General features: G+C 38.4%; 2 protein-coding genes across 2 annotated transcripts in view; one reads left to right on the top strand and one right to left on the bottom strand.

Moving 5' to 3' along the window:
* DCC (DCC netrin 1 receptor) overlaps nt 1-23,393 on the bottom strand; it is a gene marked incomplete at both ends in the record, with an annotated part of 938,651 nt that overhangs the window by 151,205 nt on the left and 764,053 nt on the right. The window lies entirely within an intron of this gene.
* Nucleotides 1-23,393, top strand: part of ZNF397 (zinc finger protein 397) — a 687,602-nt gene that overhangs the window by 659,694 nt on the left and 4,515 nt on the right. The gene's annotated exons all lie outside the window — the stretch shown is intronic.

Below are 23,393 nucleotides of genomic sequence, written 5' to 3'. Positions count from 1 at the left end.
TGCCCCTTAGAACCAAATTCAATGGTTCTTACAATTTGGCAGTATTCCTATTTGTCTAATTTTGACAAAAATGCACTTGATTTGATTGACTACATTCTTTGGGAGATAAACTAATGAATAAAAAATAATGACATATTGTCCGTGGCTCCCAAAGAACTCATAGCCATAAATATACACAGAGTCGTCCATCCCTTATTACCCCCTCCACATTCATATGTGTGGACATGTTCTTTGCTCTCAAGTGTTTGACAAAAGAAAACCAGATTTGATGAAGTATACCTTCTATGTTTATTTGTCAGTGCTCCAAGGTAGTAATAGCAGGTATTATCATTATTTAACAATTTTACAAAAAATGAAATTGAGGTACAGAGTAAAATGAATGGCCAGAAGTCACCTTGTACCACCACTGGAAGATTATCCAACTGTTGAGTCTAACATATTTTTATCCTTTCATACGGAAATAAATAATCATAGAGTGTCTCTTGGCAATTCTAATCATCTAAATTCTCCTACAAAATATTATTGAAAGGAATAAAACTGAATTGAATTAATTAGATTTCAAGATATCCAATAGGCCTTCCCATAAGTAGCCCTTAGTAAATCAATAAGCATTATTTTCCAAAGGTTACAAGCTTATTTTTCGAAAAGTCAAAATTAATTTCAAATAAGAAATGAAAATATACGTGAAGAGATTAAACCTTAGATACAGAAGTAAAATTTTATGATTACTAGTTAATGCTTTGCTATGGTTTTGCTGAGTTACCTCTCTTTAATTTCATAAATGACCCTTAATTTCAATGCATATATTGAAAAAGGGAGAATAATTGTGCTTAGTATATCTACCAAGTACTTGTAAATCACTTGATAAGCCTGAAGATCTTAATTATACTAATGATTACATGAGAAATAGTTTTTGACATAATTTTTCTTTATCACATTTGGGCATTTCCAGTGGTTGTATAAATTATGCACATATAGCTGATACCTTAATATCAATGCCTACAGCAATTAATTAATAGGATCAGTTATACACTCTACATACCAATGGGTAAATTCTCTCAATGTTTATTATTTATCTTTGGAAGTAATTATATTATTCATCCTCATATGTGGGTAGCAGCTAAATTTATTAACATCTTTTATTATGCTTTTTTACTGACTTCAAGCAAACACCAGCAGATTGCAAAACTTTTGGTGCTCAAATTCTTTCTGTGCAAATTCTTCTGCACATGATATAGCTAGAGGACCCAAGGCATGTTGCTTGGGGAAGTTAAATGAAAGTGTTCAGCTATTCTTTCTTATTGAATGGCCTAATGTATTTCTTTTCTGTATGACATCTCTTCTGCCAGGGCTCAGTAGCTCACACTCATTGCCCTTCCCTCACCAAGCCACCTAAAGCTGTCACTGTTATGGGGACATTCTTATAACATGACCTTGTCTTCATGGGCCAGTCTGATAATGATTTTTATTAAAAGTACTTAACACATGACCTTTGACTTTTGAAATATCAATTCCAGTAGCTGTGACTTGACTTTTGGTCCTTGCATTACTTGAGAGGGAGAAATTAATCCTTTTCACTGTTGCAGTGAGTCAAGGATTAATTTCTTTTTTTTTTTTTTTTCAGATTTGGAAAAACACAAAAAACTATAAAACCGAGTTTCTCCAAATTCCTCCATCCCCTCTTTGGTTAGTATAAAAAATGAATTTGCTTACAAGTAGCATTGTGGAGAGCAGTCAGGATAATTGATTTAAAAGGAAATGTCTCATTGGCCTTTATTCCTGTTTGAGATAGTTCCATCCAATTTGGTGATGCAGTGTTGTTAGGGGCAGAAATGGAATATTGGGGACTAGCTATTATTATAAGAAATATTAACCATGCTCTATTAACTGTGCTTGTTCTGATCTGACTAGAAACAGCACATTCTAACCTGGCTGAGAGTTGTATGCCCTGGGACATGGGAGCTCACATCACAATGCAGCCCATCCTCCTTTTTCGAGAGCTGCCCATCATTATGGAAAGAGTCACAACCTCATGGCTGAAACAATACAGTAGTCCTGGAAGCACCGGCCCTCTGCAGCCGCCCACCCCAGCCTGCATTGCTGGCTACCTGTAACCATTATACTGTGCCTGCTTTCCCATGCCTGTATCTCCTACTTTCCCACAAAATCTTGGTCTTTCTACCCAGTATAAGCAGCTGTTTATGGGGAGGGGCAGAGCAGACTTTTGTGGATGACCTCCTGCTCTCCCACACTGCCGGCAGTACTGGGATCAAGGCTCATATGATTCAGCCCTGTCTTTGCTTAATTGGCTCAAGTGGTGACAGGCAGCCTGGACCCCTTGGTTAGTCAGTTACAGTATTATCCTTTTCATGGACCCCATGAATTTATTCCTTCACTCCCTTTCTCCCATAATTATGTATGGACCAATTTATTCTACAGAGTACTATTCACATTTCTTATTGTAGCCAATAGAAAGTTCAGACCTGGGAGGTTAAAAAAGAAAAGAAAAAGAGCCAGGTGGCTCAGTTGGTTGGAGTGTTGTTCCATACACTAAAAGGCTGCAATTCCATTCCTGGTTAGGGCACATACCTGGGTTTTGGGTTTAATTCCCTATAATGGCTTGTGCAGAAACAATCAATTATCTCTCTCTCTCTCTCTCTCTCTCTCTCTCTCGCTCTCGCTCTCGCTCTCGCTCTCTCTCTCTCTCTCTAGCCCTCCCCTCTCAAAAATCAGGAATACATCTACAGGCAAGGATTTAAACCAAGAAAAAAAAGAAGCCCTAGGATGGGGTGAAGATGAGAAAAATGCAAAAAAAGTGAAGAGATCTAATATATATTTTTGGAGTTAGACTTGACAGGACTTGGTGATTTATCAAATGTCAAGTGTAAAGGAGGAACAATCATTAAGAGTGACTCTTAAGGTTTCAGGCATGAGCAACTCAATATATGATAATGCATTTACTGGGACCAGACTGTCTGAAAATAATCCACTTTCAAAAAAAGTTCACTGGACCTGCTGCTGGCATCAATAAATGACAATTCACAGAGGATGCAGAAACAAGGCTACCCATATCGATAATATTTGAGTTACTGGGGAAGGGCACTTTTAATTTTATCACTTAGAATAAATAATATCTTAATTTCAAAATTATATAGTAACAACAATTAATAATATTTAACCTTTGACATTTATTTAAATCCTTGGTAAATATTTCTATTAATCATCTGAAATCTAATTGAATTTCAACTTGGAATAGAAATTAATTTACTAATAAAACTGTACTTTAAACTCTATTATGTTTATAAACTGTGTGAACTATTTCCAAAAACTGTCTTGCCTTTTTATAAATCCATGTACTGTATGATACTAACCAGGAATGGATTTGATAAAATGTCAGTAAGATATTATAAAGGTCTCTCTATATTTTTCCTGCAGTTTTATACTATTCTTGCAGACTTGACATATTTTTGCCTCACTATCATAAATATGCAATCTCTATGATCAGTGAGGTTAGAAATTTGGGGAGCATGCTGAAATTGGCATTCTTGAGTTCATGTAGGAACTGTTACTCAAAATGACATAAAGCTATGCTAGCAAATATTCTGACTGGGTTCCAGACTGAATTCTGCTAATAATATGTAAATTCTGAGTAAAACATTTGTGTAATAATAAAATTATGGTTATATATAAACTAGAAGCCCAGCGCGTGAAATCGTGCGGCCCCACCCACCCGCGCCGGTCTTTGGTCATTATGGCGTTAGGGCCACTGGGTTTTTATAATATAGATTGAATAAATATTTGATTTTAAATAAAATTTTACAAACCAGTCTTAAATTCAGGCAAGGAACTCTGCTTTGTTTTATTAAAATAAAATGAAACTGACCTGTTGTGATATCATTTAATGTTTTTGAGATAATACAAACATTTCTTAATCAATAGGTTTGTTTAGTTTAAAAATAGGCTTCCCTTTGTCTCTGCCCTGGTGGCCTCCTGAGAGCTAGTACCAGTGGGATTCCTTTCCAGAACGTGAGCCTGACTTGACCTACTCTGGAAAAATCCTGCTCTGGTTATGTAATAAGCTAGGACAATTTCTCAGGTTGCTCGACTTTAAATCATATACTGCAGCTCTACTGTGATCTGGGCCCCAGTTTTAGTAGCTGGGTTTCTCTGCTTTTGCCATGCTAATCTGCCTGTCCATTAAAGACATCTAAGACATGCAGGCCTGATTCCCCCAGAAGCTAGAGTCTTCTCAGTCTCAGGCTGGGTGACTACTCTCACAATACTTACTTGCCTCCCTGAACCTAGCATATTATCTGCTTTCACACTCTGAACTGCCCAAACCTACTGGCCTTCTGAGTCACCACTGGGAGCTCTTTATGGCACCTCTCACCAAGCACCACTATCTATCACTCTGTTTCTCTGTAGACTGTGACCAGTCTTCCTAAAGGAACATCCCTAATTACCTTACTTACTCCTGGACTTGGGGCACAATCCTCCTGGCACTGGCTTTGAATGCCATACTCATTCACCTCCATAGATCTATCATTTTCAGGTATATACAAGAGGCACATATCAGATTAGAAAAAATTACACACAGTGAGAAATGTCTTCTGGAATATGCTCTATTTCTTATATGTTCCATTTTTTTTTTATTTGTTAGCTAACTTAAATGGGGCTAAATTTAAATTGATGCTGGGAAATTTCTGTGCTCCTTTAATGAAATTCTGAGAGCTCAACCTTGACAATTCCAACTAAAAAAAATGGAAGCAAATTACATAACATAACCCATTTCATTTTAGCTGCTCAGGGGCCTTGAACCAGTAAATGAAGGTCAAATATCTTTCCAAACCTTCATTGTGAGGTCCTCCATCTATTACTGTCCTTGGAGGCCAAGGGTACGGTCGGTACACTGACAATTTGGCACTCTACTAGGCTAGTGTTTTGCATACATTCAATGTAACATTTTCAAGTATTCTTGGGTTATTTAAAGATGAGGCTCAGCGTTCCATTAGGAGAAACATAAAAAATAGCTGAGTGGCCTGTAGAATCTTCTCTAGAGATGTGACTAATTAAACTCTGGTCCCAAACTTATATGCCCATTCTACACAATACACACTAGTTGTCATTTAAGAATGAACTCCAAACATTAAATAAAGCTCAAATCCTAGGCTCAGGTGCTTGGAAATACACTAGGATCTCCTTAATTCTTACAGCTTTGTGCTTAGAAAATCTTATTAGATGTTCCATCTAGCATGCAGCTTTGGTCTGTTGTTTAGAGCGAGAACAATGATCTGCAAATAAAAGATATTCCATAAGTATAATAAGATGGACTGTAGGAAGCATACTCTTCCATTCTCAGCTTTTCATTAACTTGCTAAGTGATGTTAGGAATTGTTTGTCTAAGGGCATCAATGGTACATTGCACCATCATCCCTAGTTGTTGAGAAATGATCAATGAGAAAAAGCTTAGAAACTTCAAAACACTGCAACAAAAGATAAAGTTCTACTGTTATTTTGTAATTATTATTATTATTAGTAGTAGAATGCACATCTGTTTTGAAGTACACAAAAGGATGCTTAAATCTAAAGCAATTTTTCAAGAAATTGAGTCATGAGGTCATTTTGGCCTTATGGAATTCGATATTGAAGACATAGAAATAAATAAATGAATGAATGATTCTCATTGAGACTAACTTCATGAGTACTTTATATGATCACAACTAGATTACACTTCCGTGGAAAACAACTTTCTTTGCCACTCAGAAATCCTTCACTGAACAGAAGTGGGTTCTTTGAGGCAGATTTCACCATCTTTTAATGGGTGGCCCTTAGAAATAGTGCTTTCTCCATTGGTTACCACAACTCTATTGTAGTTGATACTCATATATGTAATTATGGATGGTCTTTATTACTTTAAGAAAAATCAATTAATCTTACCAGCTAGCCAGGCTTTCTTGGTCAACTAGGAAAAATTAACCAAATACTCTTAAACTAACCAAGAAAATCACCTTCAAACAGAGTATAGCTCATCCTAAAGCAAAATAAAGGAAACAAAAGAAAGATGTAAAACTGGTCTGTACCTAGCATTTGTTTTTGCAAATTCCTGCATTTAAAATTGCATTTTTTCATGTGATAATTTGCTATGCATAGCCTAGTAGTCAGGCCTGTTTACTTCTAGGTCCTACAAACTGAAAATGCAATTTCAAGAGGGTATTCACATTTTGACAAAATTCCATTACAATAAAGCAATTTGGTTGTTCCCTAGAGTTCATGATAAAGCGATCTTAGGAGTAATACATTTCAGAATTTGTCAGTATCAATAGACTTTATTCTCCAGTGCCTAAGTCATTCCCTGAATGTAAGCTAGATGTTTAGGGAGGATCATTAACTCTTTCAGATCACTAGGTCCTTTCTCAGGCTGTTCATTTCTACTAAACAAAACTGCTAAAAGCCATATAACAGCCTTCATACAGGAACTGAGTTAAAGCTAGCACACAAACACATCAGGAGAGTTATATGTAAAATTACACCCTCAAAAGGCACAAGAAAATAGACGTGTATATAATTTAAGGCAGAAAATACAGTGTCCACTTATTTCCCATTTCTTTTTTGTTGTGAAATAAAAACCAGCATACTATTTGAGCAGTAGGTGAATGGCATAACTTCAGAATAATTGATTTCACCATATATAAGAACCTAAGGCAAAGAGATGATTTTAAATACTGGTTTGTGCCCTATGAAAATTCTTTCTCATATGGGGTAAAAGGCATTTATCAAGAATAACAAGATCCCAGGGTACTGCAATGATGCACTCATTCAAAATGATCACAACATCTCAACTTGGTAGGTAAAAAATGAAACATTAGTTTAAAAGTTGTACAATGCTCAATAAGAGAATAAAAATGTAAGTTTTACAATACCTTATACTTGAAAAATCTCTATAGACCAATAAAACTAGGACCTTTAAAATTGTCACAAAAACAACCTCTATCTAATATTTGATGGAAGAAATATAATTGTAAAAACATCTCATCCTGTACAGAACAATTCCATGTTTTTTGCTTTTATATATATTGAAATTTAGACGTGTCCAATATTCAGGAATAAACACACACAACTGAGTCTATATGATATAAGGAAATAAAATCTTATTATAAAGCCTTTTTTTTTTTTTAAATGCAGAAGCTGCTATTTAACAGATGCCTGTCTTCAAGTGAACTGTCAAATTAGGCCCTAAATAATTAATCTCTGAAGCCAGCAGGCTTTCAATCTCAGAGCAGCCATCTCAAAGACACGACTTACCATGTAATTACATGGGACATTACAATGTATTTATGAGGTCATTTGTTACAATGTACCATAATTACAGACTACTTACATAGCTATTTATGTCTCATAAAATGAAGTGAGACTAAATATTTTAATTGTGCTGGAGAAATAAGGGAAAATATTTGAGTTCCAAATGTCAGGTGAGATTATAGGTCAGATTCACATAACTCATATTAACAGCTGGCTGCTTCATGACTCACAAGGGTTTTGTGGTACTTTCTTGTAGGAAATGAAGGTTTGAGGAATAATTTTTCAAGGATGAAGAGAAATTGGTCTCAGTTTCAATCTTCAGGTAATGCCAGAAGATAGCCCAATAATGGAATTTACTAATTACACTTCATATCCAAACCATAAATGTCCAGGTGTCAATTGATTAAAAATAATGTCACTTACAATAGTTGATATCCCATACAAACTAGGCAGAATAAAATAGCAGTCTTTTTGTTTTCCATTCCTGCTACTTTATATAAAAATGGTATCTGCTCAAATTTTCAGAGCCCCAATTCTAGAATACACAGCCTAAACCCACTCTCATTTTCTACAAAAGAGGAGTCTTCGAGTGAAATTTTCAACATGTGTTATTTCCCCCAAAATGTCTTCCTCTTATATTAGTCTATTCTTGAAAATTCTGACTTAGTCTAACAGGTGAATTATGGCAGCCCAGCCGAAGAGGTTTTCATGCTTCTTACATCTAAAACACCACTGACATCTGAATAATCAGGTCAGCTCAGTGGTCTCATAATTACGTTGCTAATTCTTAAAATTATAATTTAAAAAATTTCTGGATTGTTAATGATCCCTTCCCTTTGGATGAATGCCCAAAGCAAATCTTGCTATTATTTACATGCCATGCTTTATTAATTTATTCATTAAACTTCCGAAATGCTTGCTGCTCTGTTTCTGGCATGGTGCAAGAAGACAGGCATACTCACCTAACACACTGGCCTTGCACAGCTTGGTGCTTTCCAGTGAGGGATTCTGGGATGCTGTCGGTAGATTGGCCTTACTAAAATCTGTTCAGCTAAGTAGACATCCCATATGATGGTCTCCTTTAGGGAGAATAAATTCCGGCTTTATATTCAGAGATTATGCCTTTCAATCAAGGATGGTCAATATTTGATGAATCATGAAATGCAAATAATATTGCCCTCTGCTTATTCTTGCTAGGCTGCCTCCCATTGATGTGATTCAGTGATTAGAACATATGAAATAATTTTTAGTTATGATGACATAGGCAAAATATTCTTTACTAAGCTTTAGCCTGTCTTACGAATTTCAACAATCCTTTTTCCAAAGGAATAAACGTCAAATCTTTCTTTGTCAGGTGATATTCTAGCCACCAAATTGCTATAAATATGTGAACTAATTAATTCCTGTATAGACTGATCAGCAGGTTGACAGTGATGGGGACAGCAGCCTCCTGGCAAAACAGGGATTCTCTCAGTGTTTAATGACTGTTTCATTCCTATATAATAGGCCCCGAATTTGCCAGATACTCAGGGCCCACAGAGCCATCTGCAGAATGTTGCCTGTTAATATGCAAATAAGCCAATTAAAATTCACAGATTCATTCATCCATTGACCATCCGTCAGGTCAATTCTGATCAACTTTACCAATGTTATTTACACCTGCAGAAAGAGGAGGTCCATTTCCCACTGAAGTCCACAAAAGCTACTCAGACAGTACTTGGCAACATGTTCTCAGCACCTCATCCCGATTTCAAGACAGTAAGAGGCGGTTTGCTTTTGAAAAAATAAATGTAGGTAACTATCAATACGTCAATCAGTATTTCAATTAGAGATGCGATCATGATGACTCTAATTGATTAACTACTAGCAGCACCTGTAGTTGGCTATAATTTTAATTACTGATTACATTATGGCTGATTTACTTAAAAGGACATCTACATGAGCACTACTGGATTATGAAGGGAAATTTTAAAAACTCCAGGATAATTAGTCTATTAAAATTCAGATGGGAACCAATTCAATAAAATGTGTTTAAAGGTTTTTATTTTAAGTAATGTAAGTGAATTTTCCCTAAATTGTACAGTGTGGAGAGAAGCGGACCAACGATTGTTTTAATGTAACTCATCAGTTTTCCTAGAAGATGGGGCAGAAGTTCAGAATAAGCCTGAGCCCATCAGAACATGAGAATGAGAATGAAGTTCCCAGGTAGGCATAGATGACAATAGAGTCTCATTTCTAATTTGCTTTATTAAATTTCATGTTTTAGAAATTAAAAAGTTTATTGATCTATTATCATAAATACTAGAGGCCCGGTACATGGAATTCGTGCATGGGTGGGGGTGTCCCTTAGCCCAGCCTGCATCCTCTCCAATCTGGGACCCCTTGAGGGATGTCCAACTGCCCGTTTAGGCCCAATCCCACTGGGCAGTTGGACATCCTAAATGGGCGGTTGGACATCCCTCTTACAATCCAGGACTGTTGGCTCCAAACCACTCACCTGCCTCTGCCTGATTGCCCCTAACCGCTTCTGCCTGCTAGCCTGATCACCCCTTAACCACTCCCCTACTAGCCTGATTGACGCCTAACTGCTCCCCGGCCAGCCCGATTGCCCCTAACTGCCCTCCCTGCTGGCCTGGTCACCCCTAACTGCCCTCCCCTGCCGGTCTGGTCACCCTTAACTGCCCTCCCCTGCTGGCCCAGTCACCCTTAACTGCCCTCCCTGCTGGCCTGGTCTCCCCCAACTGCCCTCCTCTGCTGGCTCGGTCACCCCTAACTGCCCTCCCCTGCAGGCCTGGTCCCCCACAATTGCCCTCCCCTGCAGGCCTGGTCCCCCACAACTGCCCTCCCCTGTAGGCCTGGGTCCCCTGCAACTGCCCTCCCTTGGTGGCCTGGTCTGCCCCAACTGCCATCCTCGGCCAGCCTGGTCACCCCTAACTGCCCTCCCCTGCAGGCCATCTTGTGGTGGCCATCTTGTGACCACATGGGGGCAGCCATCTTTGACCACATGGGGGCAGCCCATCTTGTATCTTGGAGTGACGGTCAATTTGCATATTACTCTTTTATTAGATAGGATCACAGTCAAATCACTAGTCATTTTCAAAAGAGATATTGAATATTCTTTTAAGGCCCAATAAGAACATAAATAATTATTTCACATATAAAAGTTTTAAGTCAGTTTTTAACTAGAATACCTTATGTGCAAATGTTCATAGCAGCATTATCCATAATAGCAGAAAAAAAGTGGAAGCAGGCCAAATGCTCACCACCTGATGAATGGATAAGCAAAATGTGACATATCCACATAATGGAATATTATTTCACCATAAGAAGGGATGAAGTATTAGTACATGCTACAACATGGATGAACTTTGGAAATATTATACTACTTTAAAGAAGCCTCTCACAAAAGACCAAATACACTGAGTGGCCAGATTATTATGATCTCTGAATGCATAATAATCTGGCTACTCAGTGTATATCCTATATAATAAAAGGATAATATGCAACTTGTCCCCTTGACCAGGAGTTCGACCAGCAGGCAGGCTGGCCAACTGCCCATGTCCCCTCCCCCTGGCCAGGGTGGCCAGACCCCACCCATGCATGAATTCATGCACTGGGCCTCTAATATATATACTACTGAGTGGCCAGATTATTATGTGCTCAGAGATCATAATAATCTGGCCACTCAGTATAATATAGCATTGTATTTATATGAAATGTGCAGGATAGGCAAATCATAGAGACAGAAAGTAGATCAGAGATTGCCTATGGCTGATGCAGGAGGAAATTGAAGGGTGACTGCTAAAGGGCACAGGACTTCTTTCAAGGTTGATTAAATGTTATAAAATTAATTGTGATGATGGCTGTGTAACTTTAAGTGGGTGAATTATATGGTGTGTGGGTTCTATTTAAATAAAGATGTTACAAAAATAATTGTACTACCAAAAAATTAGAATTGTATAATGAACCCAATATTTTCATCACTTGACTTCGAATTCTCAGTTCATTTTAGTTCTTATTATATGTATCTACTAAACCCTCTCAACTGAGATTTTATTTAAGAAAAGCTTATATATGTTTATAAAGTGGATAAACATACAGTATCTGTGGGTCTTGAGGTAAGTGTGGAGGAAGTACATTCCAGAGAGATGTGAGTATAATCCTTTTTATGCTACATCACGGGCACGATGCCCTGTACACATGGTAATTACAAATGTTTGCAGATGGCAATGGTGGCAGACGGGGCTAAATATGGCCTCCAGAAGGCGGCAGTGCCTGGAGCAGCTGGGTCCCACTGCACTGCTTCAGGTGCTACCTTTGAGGACATGTAGAGAGTAAGGGACGGTCAGGGGCTAAAACATCTGCAAAGGGCTCAGCTGTTTAAGACCTCTAATAAAGTCCAGGGAAAGTCCACTCCAACTCCTGGTTAAAAATGAATCCTATAGAATAGAACTAGATGGCAAACGTGGTTCCAGACTACACTGGGTGTACTTTTTTTTAGAGGGGGGGGGCAGGGGTACACAGGGTGGAGGCTGGTGAACTATTGCATATAAATGAATGATTAAACTAGGTATGAAATTTAGAAAAGGACTCAGAAAACTCTTTTATATGCTTATCTATTTGCTTAAGCTCAAGAAAATGAAATGGAAATCAATGTAATATTTTCATGGGCTCTGCGCTCTTCTTGATAGTGCTTACCACAGTTCTAAGTTTCCATTTATTTGTTTGATTATTTGATTAAGGTGCTGTTAGCTCCCTAGGACTTAAGATCATAAACTTTCTTTTCCTCTTTCTTGCCACAGGATTCCTAGTGTGAACAACGTCTAACATTTAGAATATATTCAATAAATACTTGGTGAACGAATTAATGGATAAACATTTTAATGGGAATGGTTCTTGATTTAATAAAATTCTACTTTAAATCATAGTACTTTCTTTTCTCCTGGTTACCAACATATAAATAGCATTATCATCATGCTTAGAAGGCATTACAGGAACCTGATTTTGCCTCACACATGCAGTGATGAAAGAAAGAAATGACAGGAGGGTGATAGCTCTTGAGGAATCGAACAAAAGTTTGAAGAAACAAGAAGCATGCTAAAAAGTGAGTGTGTACTTGTGAGAAAGAGAACGAGCACCTAAAATTAAATAAAGGAAACTGTAGTGGAAGAAACCAAAACCATATTTGAACTATGGTTCTCTATAACTTCCACCGGGTGATGTCCTGAGCTCCCTGGAGTAAGAACGGGGATGTGTTGGGAAGGACAGTGTTGAAAGAAACACGTGAACACAGTCTCAGGAGGAGGGTTGGCTATAGTAAGCAGGTCACATGGTTCTAATGTTCTCAAGCTGGATGCTTATGAAGCAAAGTGGGCCTATAAAGAACTTTGGCAAAACTTATACTAAAGTTAATGAGTAATAAATGTAAGTAAATGCCAAGCAAGTAATAATCAAGGTACAATTTTCTTTTTTGGGGAGTTGTAAAACCACAGATTGGAAAAATATATATTTCTCACAGACACTGATTACATACAATTGGCTCGTGATCTCATTTTTCTTTTCAATTTCTTTTGGTGTGAAGGAAATAGTCTAGGAGAATGATGGAGGAAACATGACCTTCCGGTTATCTTCATATCCTACTTTTAATTTTTTATCTGCACTTACTATCTATTGTTTTTGCTTTCAAAATTAGCCTGAAATATTATGAAAACATCTGGATCTCATCAGGAAACACTTTCTTCCTAAACCACTGTCTTAATTGAAGACACAGAGTCTGAAGCTTACACAAAAGAAAAGACACTTAACTCTTCCCTGGAATGAATCAGAAGGCACTTGTCGGCCGCCAAGCAGATGGCACCCTTTGTTTATCAAGTTGCAGACAACCTACGGGTAAACATCGCTGCTCCTGAAACTCAAGGTTGATCTTATTCTTGAATTCTGGCTGAATTACCTTTAATTGTTTGGGCTCTAAGTTTTATGATCCATGTGAAATATTGAAGTGCTTGAAGAGGAATATTTCCGCACTCTTGAGCTGCCTGCAGGTCACTTGTAAAAACGTTCACTTTGCAATAATTAGGTCAGAGTTGCCTTTCTGATTCCTTCGTTGGTGTCTCCTTTTACTCCCCTGTTCATCAGCGAGTTCTGGCAAGATCATGTGATACAGCCACTGATCATCACCGGGAAAGGCAAGTGACCAGAAGCCACTAGCCAACATGCTACCCACATTGCTTTTCCTGTTTCAGGATGCATGATGGGGGTCAGTCAGTGCAGGCCTTTACATTTTGTACCCAGTGGCATTTGGATAATTAGAAGTCTTTGTGGCTCCCTGAACATAGTCAATAACATGAGGCTAAATACTATCGTCTGTGTATCTTATATCTTAAATTGGAAATGAAAATAGAGCTCCTATTTTACTTTGTTGTTTCTTACTTCAAAGGATCTGAATATTTTGAAAATCGGTCTGAAAGCGGGGGATGGTAGAAAGGGTGTAGAGAGATGTTGACACGCAGAAATAATTAAATTTGAATGTTCCACGTTAGTATAATAAATTCCAAAGATATTAAATAACTATTTTTCTGTTCGATTTCCTTTATAATAGGTATTTTACAAATGAAGACATCCTAGGCCCATAAAAGTCCCAAGTATGTGAATGAGAGAGCCATGAGGTTAATTATGCAGGTGTTTTATTATATATAATGCAAAACAGCTGCATGTTTGTATTTTTATTCAGGTTTCAGTGTCATATGGTGGGGCAAAGGTAGATTTACAGTTGTTCATATAGAAAATAATTTAATAAATAACAAAAGAGGAAACTCTATGTTTTGCATATTCACAACTGTAAACCTACTTTTGCCCCACCCTGTAGGCTACTTATCCCATCATACAGCTGTGTAAAGTTGTAGATTTTTGTTACTTGTTAATATCAATTCACTTAAGGGAAATCCCTATTATCCTCTGTTCTCCTTTTAAGGAAAAAGAAAAATCAAATTACCTGCCGCAGTTCCAATTATTTAAGTAAGTACAGAATAATTTAACTATGAAACAAAAACCATAGTTACTATTATTTCTCAGAAAAGCAAAAAGATTACAGCCAATATCCTGGTTATAATAGGCCTTTCTCTTTCTCTCTGCAGACTTGCCTGGGAACCTCTCAGCAGAAAACTGCTGTCACATGGACTGTCATCGTAGCAGGTGTCTTTACAAATGTGTAGAACAACCTGGAGCGCCACCGGCCACCACTGTGCCAGCGCGGCTGCGGGTCAGCCCTGCTCTGGAGGCCTGAGCGGCTGGGGTTTTCTGTAGAGAGAGGGCTGTATGTCTCCAGATGGTCAAAGGATCACCTGGGTACAGTCCATGGGAAGAGGGAAGATTTCCCTGGGAGACTAGCTCACTGATTTTTACTGCACAACTGTATCATCAAGCTTGCAGAGGGGAAAAGAGCTGGGGGCAGGGAAACGATTCTTTAACATCCCCTGTCAGAAACTGAAGGAGACAAAACCATTCCACGATATTTTCTAAGTTTGTCAAAATTCCATCTGCTGTCAAGTCCACTATTGGAATGTTGAGGCAGTCGCAACACGGCCGCGCTAGAACAAGCATCAGAGCATCCTCCTCACTCAACCCAAAGTCAAAGTAAATGCAACCCTATGAGATCGCCCAGTGAGGTGACAGGTGGGGAACCCCACTCTGCAGGCGATGCAGGCCAATGTGTATCCTGCAGGCCAGTGGCAAAAGTGGCTTACAATTCCATTCCTGGTTACATTCACATTTTTCAGTGGCTCAGGCTGTTGTCTGCAATGAAACGTTCCCAGTCAAATGATGATCTGTCTCGTTTCCTGGCCCCCAGTAGCCATCTCAGAGAGTGTGCACAGCTAACCAAATCCAGGCTAAGTGCATTGAATACAGAGGCAGCCCAAATCCCCAAAAGACCGAATGGAGGTTGGATCAATGGCAACCTGTATCCCTCAAATGTCTTCTTTGCCAATGTTTCCTAAATCTCTCAGACAGATAAGTTCTTATTTGGCTCATTTCTTAAAGAAAAAGCACAGATCTGCCAACCTCATTTCCACTCTACCAATCTCATGGACCTACTAAAGATGGTAAAATACAGTACCTAAAAAAATGTCTTTAGTAATTTAGAAAGGATAGTGAAATATTAATATGTAGAAATTAAAATTAATCTCGGTATCTGTGTTGAAAGTGCTATATTTCTATGATTATACTTTCAAAGTAGTTTGCATGCACTTGGATTGTCGCATCCTATTTTTCTTCTCGCCTGACTGCTCTTTCTTCATAGCCCCTTCTTTTCCTCGTACCTCGCACTGATTAAGTGGAGTTTGGTCTGAGGTCCTGTGCTCTAATCACTCTGTGTATTCTCTCTAGTTGACGGTTTTTAAATCAGTTTCCATGGCTTCAATTCTCACAATCAATGGGTACCTAGCAAAGCTACAGTCTTGGTTCCAATACTGATCCAAGTCCCAGAATAAAAATTTGAACTGCCTTATCAACATCTTAACCTCAGCATCTCATTAGTACCTTAAATCCAAACTGTCAAAGATCATATTTATTCCCAGGGTAATTCCACCATCACTTTTCTTTCCCAGATTTCTCTGCACTCGAGCAGGAGTGAGGTCCTGTTGATTTAATTTTGTAGGTATATCTTAGCCCCATCCTTCCTTTCCCCCTGCACAATTGTCACCAGGTTTAGGTCCAATCATCTCTCGCTTGAGCCACATCACTAAATTCTAGCTGTTCCAAAACTTTATGAGGTCTCAAGGCATTAGGCATGTCCTAACATGGAAAGATCACTGAGGAAAAGAGAACATTTAGAGTAATTTGGCATTGCTGTTATTTTCTAAGGAATTCAGGAAACAAATTATTGTTTATTGACTCCAATCCAAATAAAGCAAGGGCAATAGAGTGTAAATTAGAATTCAAGTATGATGCGTTTAAATTCAAATAGTGATATTCAAAAATATTTAAAACATGGAAATAAGAAATAAGGGTAGATGTCATTTTTTCCCTCTGGGGCTTTAACAGATCTATATAAGGGTCACTGACTTATCTATGGGAACATACTTTATTAAATTTACTGCTGAGTATTGATTAAGGGATCTTAGCTTAGTAAAGTTATAGGCTAACCTGTAGATTTCTGTCTAGTAGAAATGTGAATAATTTCTGTCCAGTGGGGAAGAAAATGTCAGTTTATGGTTTATTACCCCGATGGACATTAACCAATTTAAAAAGCCTCCTAGCAATTTTATTCTAACATTCCTTTATTAAATTGCTCATAAATACCAGGCTTGCCATCTTCCTAGGTCTGTCACTAATTAATGAGATGAATAAAATGTTTGATATGTTCATTTTGTATTTATGTGGGAGTCGTATTTTAATATTTTCAAAGTTATGCTTTATCAATGGCTTAAAAATAACTGATTCTTAAGAAAACTTACATTAGCTCACAAAGACTACCTTCATTTGCATTCCTGATGTAAAGGTATAAAAAATATTATAGCTTGGTTTTGAAAATAATATTGCAGTCAGTAAAATTTGCTCACAGACATTACCAGTGATTACCCTCCAGTATCTAATATGACACTAGCTCTGGAAACACGATATGATGAAATCTTTGCCAGCTCTCTTTGTCTGGCCCTGGATGTAAATCATCCCTTTGTTTGGCATATCCACCCTGTATCACTTAGCAGCCTTCTCAGTTATCAGTTCGACTATGGCATTATTGCAATGCCCGTGTTCAGGTAACCCTTATTTTGCTTAATAATGGTCCCAAAGTGTAAGAGTAATGATGTTGGCAATTCAGATATGCTGTAAAGTGCTTCTTTTAAAGGAAAAGGTGAGTACAGCACGGTAAGATATTTTGAGAGAGAGAAGCCCCATTCACATAACTTTTACAGCAGTACGTTGTTATAATTGTTCCATTTTATTTAATATTTTATTTTTTAAAATAAATTTTTATTGATTTTAGGGAGTAAGGGAGAGGGGGAAAGAGATAGAAACATCAATGATGAGAGAGATCATTGATTGGCTGCCTCCTGCATGCCCCAAACTGGGGATCAAGCCTACAACCTGGGCATGTGCCCTGACCAGGAATCAAACTGTGACCTCCTGGTTCATAGGTTGATGCTCAACCATTTAGCCACACCAGCTGGGCCCATTTTCTTATATTTTCATCCTCTTTTAAAAAAATTTTTAAATCTTTCTTGTTGAGAGTATTACAGATGGCCTTCCTTCCCCCCCCCCCCCCCACTGCCTCCTTCCTCCCGATTCCCACCCCACCCCAGGCCTTCACCACCCTACTGTCTGTGTCCATAGGTGAGATCTTTGGTTACTCTCTTCCCACACCCCGTCCCCCCTTCCCTCTGAGATTCATCAGTCTGTTCCATGTTTCCTTGCCTATGATTCTGTTTTATTCACCAGTTTATTTTGTTCATTAGACTTCTTATTTTTTTGATTTTTAGAATCGTTTGTTGTTAGGTATGTATTTGTTGCCATTTTGTTGTTCATATTTTTTTTATCTCTTCTTCTTAAATAATACCCTTAAGCATTTCATATAATACTGGTATGGTGGTGATGTACTCCTTTAGCTTTTTCTTGTTTGTGAAGCTCTTTACCTGACCCTCAATTCTAAATGAGAGCTTTGCTGGATAGGTTAATCTTGGCTGTAGTTCCTTACTACTCATCACTTTGGCACACAATTTAAAACTTGTGAATTATTTATTTCTGGAATTTCCCATTTAATACTGTCAGGCCATGGTTGCCCATGGGTAACTGAAATCATGGAAAGAGAAACAGTGGGTAAGGGTGTATAGATTTTCCTCTACAGCTACAGACACAACTCAGTGTCTTGGTCTCCTTCAATTAGGCTATGCAGCATCAGCAACACCTTTGGAACATGAACTTTTGCTGGCACCACGATTAATCCCCAGTCCCACTGGAAGCATGAGACACATGGTAAAGAACAGAGATGCAAATTCTGTGACATCCTCAGTGTCCCACACACTTACTTCCTACCTAGAAATCAAATGTAATGACAGCATATAACATTGACTACCCTCTGAGGTTTAAAGGTCTATTCCATGACTCTATGTCTGTGGCAGGGGAGGGGGTATGAGATCAAAGAACTTATATGCATATAAGCATAACCAATGGACACAGACAATGGGATGGGAGGGGGGTGGGGGATGAAGGCAGGGGCTGGGAGGCAGGGGTAAGCTGGGAGAGGACAATGGGGGAAAAGGAGACATATGAACATATGTAATACTTTCTACAATAAACAATCTTTAAGAAACCCCCCCAAAACACCCAAAACAAACAAACAAACAAAAACATTGACTGCCATAGCAAGCTGTTACAAAGGGTATGAAAGGTGAACTTTAAGAGATAGAATTGTAACTTGATTGGGAGACTCTATATGACCTAGGAATAATTTAGCCCCAATACACAATCCATTAGTGATGTAAGGTTAAGATTCTTCTGTAGAACTAACAGCAGCCTCTCAAATACTGTTCTCACCAAATTATATGGGGATTTTTTGTTTTTATTATTTTTAAATTTATCCTTATTGTTGAAAGTATTACAGATGCCCCCCTTCTCTCGCCCCCGGCCCCCATTGACCTCCTCCATCCTGTTTCCACCCCCTCCTCAGGTCTTCCCGGTACTACTGTCTGTCCATAGGTTATGCATATTTGCATATAAGTTCTTTGGTTAATCTCTTCCTGCCGCTCCTTCCCTCTGAACATCAGTCTGTTCCAGGTTTCAGTGTCTCTGGATCTTTTGCATCCATCAGTTTATTTTTTTCACTCCATTCCACATATAAGTGACATCACGTCAAACTTGTCTTTCCCTGGCTGGCTTATTTTGCTTAGCATAATATATGGGGATTTTTGACTCCCTAGTATAAATTTTTATGTGTTTAATTTAGCTTAAACATAAGGAAATACATGAGAGTGTGTTTGAAAGTGAGAGCATAGTTCTCTCTTCTTTTGCCTCATCCTCTACCCCCTTTAACATTTTAAATACATTTGGAAAAGCTCCTTTTAAACTTATCTTGCAGCTTGTCAATGATGCTTCTCTTACCCACATCCCTAATGAACGCTCCTCCTCAGGCCTGCCTGAGGCCCTATTGCTCTCTCTCTCTCTTACACAATATTATCAGTGGAAAGCAGCCACGTCTGCATGACCATGGAGCGTATGTGCTGGTGCCTCACAGGTGTGCCAGGGCCACATGTGTGATGTGTGGACTCAAGTGATATAACTCATTTGGACAACAGGAGTGAGCCCCTAAAGTGCCGCTGAGTTCAAAAGAAGATTCATATTGAAGTAATGGTGTTAAAAAAAAGGAGTAGCAGAAATAGATGTGACCCAAGGAGATAAATTATAAGTAAAAAAAGTTGTAATGTGTAGAAGGACAATATTTCCCATGGCATGAAAGCCCAGTAAATCAAATCTAGAATTTGTGTGCAAGTAATCAGCTCTCAGGCAACACTTATGAAATTTAGTATTTAATTTCTAGAGTGGAATTCAATATCAAATGATTTTCTTGACAGAACAAAGTATTAATTGAATATTTTGAGTTTTTTGTTGTTGTTAATCATCACGTGAGGATTAACATTTTTCCATTGATTTTTAGAGAGAGTGGAAGGCAGGGGAAAGACACAGAGAGAGAAACATTGATGTGAGAGAAACACATCAATTGGTTGCCTCACACACGTGCCCTGATCAGGGCCGAGGATTGAGCCTGCAATCGAGATACGTGCCCTTGATTGGAATTAAACCCGGGACCCTTCAGTCTGCGGGCCAACGCTCTATCCGCTGAGCCAAAATGGCTAGGGCAATATTTTTATTTAAAAAAATATATTTTAGTGAAGTGTGTTCTTTAAATTTTAACCAGTTATAATTTGCTAATCCTACCCGTCAAGTTTCATTTGGCTAAAATACTTCAATATTGCCATTTAGTTATGATTAATACTATATTAGATCATGGTGCAGGTTGAACAGTGCACCTGTACTGGGGACTATACCAATTACCAATGCTAAGAGCACAAAAAGGGCAACGTTCACCAACCTTAAAAGAATTCAGAGGTTCATGTATAATTTCTTATTGTAAAAAGAAATCATAAGGTGATTATTATTCATAAGAGCGCATACTTTGGCTCTGTGGGACTAAGTGAGATTATGGTAACTTAAATATAATCACAGCATCACTACATTTAATTTATAGCTCTGTACCACTTATCTGCATGTGGTTGATCTTGCTGGCTCTTGAAAATTCAGGAATAATCAAGCTAAATTATTTCCATTTAGCAATGGATCATTATCCCCCTTTCACTATTTGCTACTGACTCATAATCAAGGTTCAAACCCAATCAATAATTGTGCTGTGTTCTTTTCTCACTAGATTAATTTACATTCCTGTATCTGTGTTGAGTGTTCTACTTATCTGTACATGTAGCTTCATTCTTAGAGAATCATATATCAATTTTGTTGATATTTAAATACTCTTTAAGAGGACAGCTTTTCTGAAACAACCAAAATATTACAATTATTTAAAACTTGTTTTCTAATGAAAATATTTAGAAATAAATTTTACCTCAATCCAGAACAAGGTACTAAAGACTCTTCTACATACAAAGATATCTTGAAACATACACAAAAGTAGAGTTACATTGCAGTGTTTAGAACTGAGTTTGGCCCAGAGTAGGCACTAGATAAGCAATTAATAAATGGATAAATGAATGAATTCCATGAGGAAATAAGAATGATCTGAGATATAAACAAATGTGACACAAATAGATCCATTACAAATTTATCATACCGTCAGGGTCATTTGTAATGATATGTAGGAGAAAAATGCATATATCTTCGAATAGCCATTTTGGCAAAGAATAACAACTGATAGTTCCTTGAGAAGGGATGTGTTTTAAAACTCAAACCTGATCTCATTCTCTGATGGAAATTATCATTCACAAAGCATGATCTTACATAGAAAAATTCCATCTATAATCTGTTGTATTCCTGAAATATTTAATCAATGAAGCCTATATTTCTCCTTATTTGGGGATCTGAAAAGTGGGCTGGGGAACATTTGCTCTACTTCTCAGACTTGTTCGATCTAATGCTAAATGAACATGCCATCTGATTAACTCAGCTAAAGAGGCGTGTACTGAGTGGATTCAGGTCAGTCCAATCAGTTTCTTGCCTGGGTTAACTACTTGCTTAAAGAAATTAACCAGTCAATTCTGCCAAAATGCCAAGTCTCCTATCTCTGTAATGAGGGAGTAGTCACTCTGAGGCAGAGAACATTTAATTAAAACATCTTATCACAACACAGCAAACTGGGCAGAATTGGTGTGAAGTTAATGGAGGGTACACAGATGTTCTTTTCCTAAAAAGAAGCTTTAAGTAGACAGTAAGTTGCTGTGTCCATTCACTATGAAAAGAGACAAGGAGACAACAGATTCCCTGGTCTTCTATTAACCCATAGCAATTCTTACTTAATTGAGTCTGACAACCTCAAAAATGGAGCCCAGCGACTCCCACCTCTTGGTATTTGCATCCTTTGAAATCTCTTCCCCTAGAGTACGGGCTGGACCTACTGACTTGTTTCCAATGAAGGAACATAGAAAAAGTGATGTTACAAAAAGACTGGGCCCAGCTGGTGTGGCTCAGTTAGATTCCCAATCAACCCTGGGTTGTGGGCTCAATCCCCAGTAGGGGCTATGCAGGAGGCAGCCGATCAGTGATTCTCTCTCATCATTGATGTTTCTATCTCTCTCTCCTTCTCCCCTCCTCTCTGAAATCAATAAAATATTTAAAAAATACCGTGGCTTCTACCTTGAGTCACCCTCTTTGGGGTTTGCTCTGAGAGAAGGCAGCTGCCATGTCCTCAGCTTCCCTAAGGAGAGGTCCATGTAGTGAAGCACTGATGCCTTCGACCAATGGCCAGCGGTACAACTGCCCTGCCTGTGAGCTTCCAGGCAGACCCTCCCCTGTCAAGCTTGGCGATGAAACCACAGCTCCAGTCCATACCTTGAAGGCAGCCAGTGAGAGACCCTCAGCCAGAGGCACTCAGCAAAGCTGTGCCTGGATGCCTGGTTCACACAACCTGGGAGATAATACATCTGTTGCTTTAAGCCAATACATTTTGGGGTAACTTGCTATGCAGCAATAGATAACGGTCACACATTGCTTCCTTCACTCCCTCAGCAGTGATAGAATAAGAAATCACCTTCAGCCCTGGATGGGTAGCTTAGGTGGTTGGAGCATCATCTCATACACCAAAAGTCTGTGAGTTCATAGTAGGGCACATACCTAGATAGCGGTTTGGTCACTGGCTGAGGCACGTACGGGAGGCAACCAATTGATGTTTCTCACGTCGATGTCTTCCTCTCTCTCTCTCTTTGTGTATGTCTAAAAAATCAATTAAAAACATATCCTCGGGTGAAGATTAAAAAATCACCTTCAGATATATATTCAACTGAAGCTGTGGTGGCAGACCGTTGAGGAAATCTGCATTCCATAGTGACTTTCCAGGCTGGAGAAAGCAAGTACTCATAAGTACTAAGCAAAATACTCCAGTGTTTTACCTGGACGGACACACACACACACAGGTTTAACCTATCCTTAGAGGGTAACTGAGTGGTGAGCAGCATGATCTCTAGAGCCAAAAGGCCTGGATTCAACATCGAGCTCTGATATATGATAAGTATCCTCCATTGTGCTAGTTATTAAAATATTTTGCCTCAGTTCCATCAGCAGTAAAATGGGTAACAGTGCCCACCTCCCAGAGTACTATGAGAATTAAACAAATGAAACAAATTTAATGTATTCATATTTAATGTACTCATAACACCTGGCACTCAGGGAGCACTATATAGGTATCACCAGCTTATTCTGGAAAAGAAATCCTGAAGAGTTTGTCTTAAAAATCAGTGGAAATTTTTTAAAAATATATTTTATTGATTTTTTACAGAGAGGAAGGGAGAGGGATAGAGAGTTAGAAACATCGATGAGAGAGAAACATCGATCAGCTGCCTCCTGCACACATCCTACTGGGGATGTGCCCGCAACCAAGGTAC

The sequence above is a fragment of the Cnephaeus nilssonii genome (genome assembly GCF_951640355.1).
Source record: "Cnephaeus nilssonii genome assembly, chromosome: 11".
Taxonomy (NCBI): domain Eukaryota; kingdom Metazoa; phylum Chordata; class Mammalia; order Chiroptera; family Vespertilionidae; genus Cnephaeus; species Cnephaeus nilssonii.
The sequence above is the reverse complement of the archived record's forward strand: the minus strand, read 5'-3'. Positions and strand labels throughout refer to the sequence as shown.